The sequence below is a fragment of the Sander lucioperca genome, chromosome 7 (genome assembly GCF_008315115.2).
Source record: "Sander lucioperca isolate FBNREF2018 chromosome 7, SLUC_FBN_1.2, whole genome shotgun sequence".
Lineage (NCBI taxonomy): Eukaryota > Metazoa > Chordata > Actinopteri > Perciformes > Percidae > Sander > Sander lucioperca.
In genome coordinates, this window is record NC_050179.1 from 2,223,557 (window position 1) to 2,225,917 (window position 2,361).

A 2,361-nucleotide genomic window follows, 5' to 3' on the forward strand; every position below is an offset into this window, starting at 1 on the left:
TTTAGATTGGATAATAATGGCAGGCCCTGTTGCCACGGCTGCAGGGCCACCATGTGTGGAACGTTCCCCTTGTAGCTGGGAAATCTCCTCAACTTGATAACAGTAAATCGACACTTCAGGACGGCAATCATAACAACACATTGAAACAACGCGTAGCAAACACACAAAGCATCGACAGAGTGCAACGACACAGCAAGACAACACAGTCAAATGACAAGGAGGGCAACAGATGACAGGAGTTGAGTTGACACAGACAAATGTTGAGTCATGTGAGCAATCGACATAGACAGACATTGACAATAAGCAGACATAGACAGTAAGCATAGACATAGACAGTAAGCATTTAGACTTAATTTTGGCACAAATGGAACCCCATATTGGCGAGCGCCATCTTGGGAAAACAGTCACGACCAGTTTGTCGGTACACGATCCGTTCTGCCTGCACGATCCGTTCTGCACATGCGCAAAATGTTCGCGCATGCGCGGTTGTACAAGGATTTACGACACTGCACGATCTGTTCCACGCTTCCGGTGGACAGCCAAACTAACGTTAGTTTAGCGAACAGCTAATTCGGCTAACTGCTAGCTGAGACAGCATGTAATAACTTTAAAAGACCCTCAAAATAAAACTTGAAAATAAACGTTGACATATATAACAAACACCTAACATATATAACAGCTGTTACGTCAGTTCTACTTTACTTGTGCTCATTTAAAATACAATCACTCAATACTTGTCTTTATTGTTATTACTGTGAAGTCTTAATTTAGCTGTAGCCTGCTTTTCCCATTACGTTTGAGTTAACATTATTTTAGACTGAATCTAGCTGTCAGCTAGCGGTTAGCCGAATTAGCTGTTAGCTAAACTAACGTTAGCTTCCCGGTGGAGGCTAGCCATAGGCTAGCGTGGAACAGATCGTGCAGGTCGTATGGATACGTAAAACAGTATTATCTTGCGCATGTGCAGAACGGATCGTGCAGGCAGAACGGATCGTGTACCGACACAGTTGACGAATGCTGAGCATATATTTACAATCACATAGCGACAGTAATCATATTTTGGAACGAAGCATGTTTCACTTACTTCTCAAACATACAAGAACTTTCATCCTGCTCATCCGCCGCTGCGTTGTAGCTTTTGCGTTTGTGTTGTAGCTTTTGTATTTGTGTTGTAGCTTTTGTATTTGTGTTGAACCGTCTCGGCCACCGTACAAAAGTGCTAAATTAAGATAATAGTAAAAGTTACCAATAACGTTAGATGGATGGTTGTTATGAAAAGAAAAGAAGATACAACGGAAATTCTGCCGAGCTCAGACAGTTGCCCAGTTCAAATGGAATGTCCACATTCCACATTTGGGGGTGCAGGAGAGGCTCGCATATAGGGTGGATTCAAGGGGACTGAAGATTCTGCCCGACTCTCTTCATTGTTTTAACAAAGGAAACACTCGCACACTGGCTGACAACCATGTGTTTACATTACGTTTGTGATTAATTTCTCATTTGGATTTTTTTTTTTTGCCGAACTGCGTGGGTTAACGTACTGTGGAACTGGCAAAATGATACGTTATTCAGTATAACTACAGCACAAACGGAGTCACTGCGCAGTTCATGGGGGTGGGGGTAATTTCCCTAACGTTACACACATGTGGCGGCTACACGCCGCCCCACAACAAATTTACACCACTCTTGGGCTGCTAACGTTATATAACAGTAACATTAACTTACTTGTCAAGGCCTTCGAATTCCAACTTCAACTGTATCGGTGGTAAGATACGGACGTCCGTGCAGTAAATGCTCCTCTTTCTGTGTTGACGTTCATTTCTCCATAATCTGTTGTCAATCATAAGCATGGGTGATGGTCATGATTCACACGAGTCATGTTGCTGCCTGGGTCTTAAAGGCGACTAACATCTTTTTTTCCTGTTCAACTCTTCAGGAACAAATGTGTGACGTCGCTTGCAGGAGGAGGGCCCATAGATGCAGACCGTTCACGCCTCCTCCGTCGTCCATTAATTCCTACTAGTACAGTGCCCGTTCAAAATGTGCCTGTTTGGAACGGCCGATTGCTTGGCCTGTGGTAGTGTTGCTTGTAGAATTCTCCAGAATCAACAATTAGTTACAGAAGGACCCCAAACCACTTAATATGCAACTCCACTGTATAGCCTCCTACTGACTTACAGTGTACTTCTACAGTACATCAGAGGAAGACATTGGTAATGTTATTAGTGTTATAAGTTAGCAGTACACTAAATTAACCGGACCCAGGGTGAGTCTGATGAAAACTGCTGTGAATGTACAGCTCACAGCAATTTAATACAATATAGTGTATGGTTTTTGTTTGATATTTAGTGTTGGCAAATG

The 2,361-nt window shown here is 42.9% G+C and overlaps 1 protein-coding gene across 1 annotated transcript in view; it reads right to left on the bottom strand.

Moving 5' to 3' along the window:
* si:ch211-106e7.2 overlaps positions 1–1,940 on the bottom strand; it is a 12,781-nt gene extending 10,841 nt beyond the window's left edge. The window contains exon 1 of the mRNA XM_031283050.2: positions 1,726–1,940. The gene's annotated coding sequence lies outside the window, so the exon portion shown is untranslated. The remainder of the gene's footprint in view (positions 1–1,725) is intronic.
* Positions 1,941–2,361: the final 421 nt, after the last annotated feature.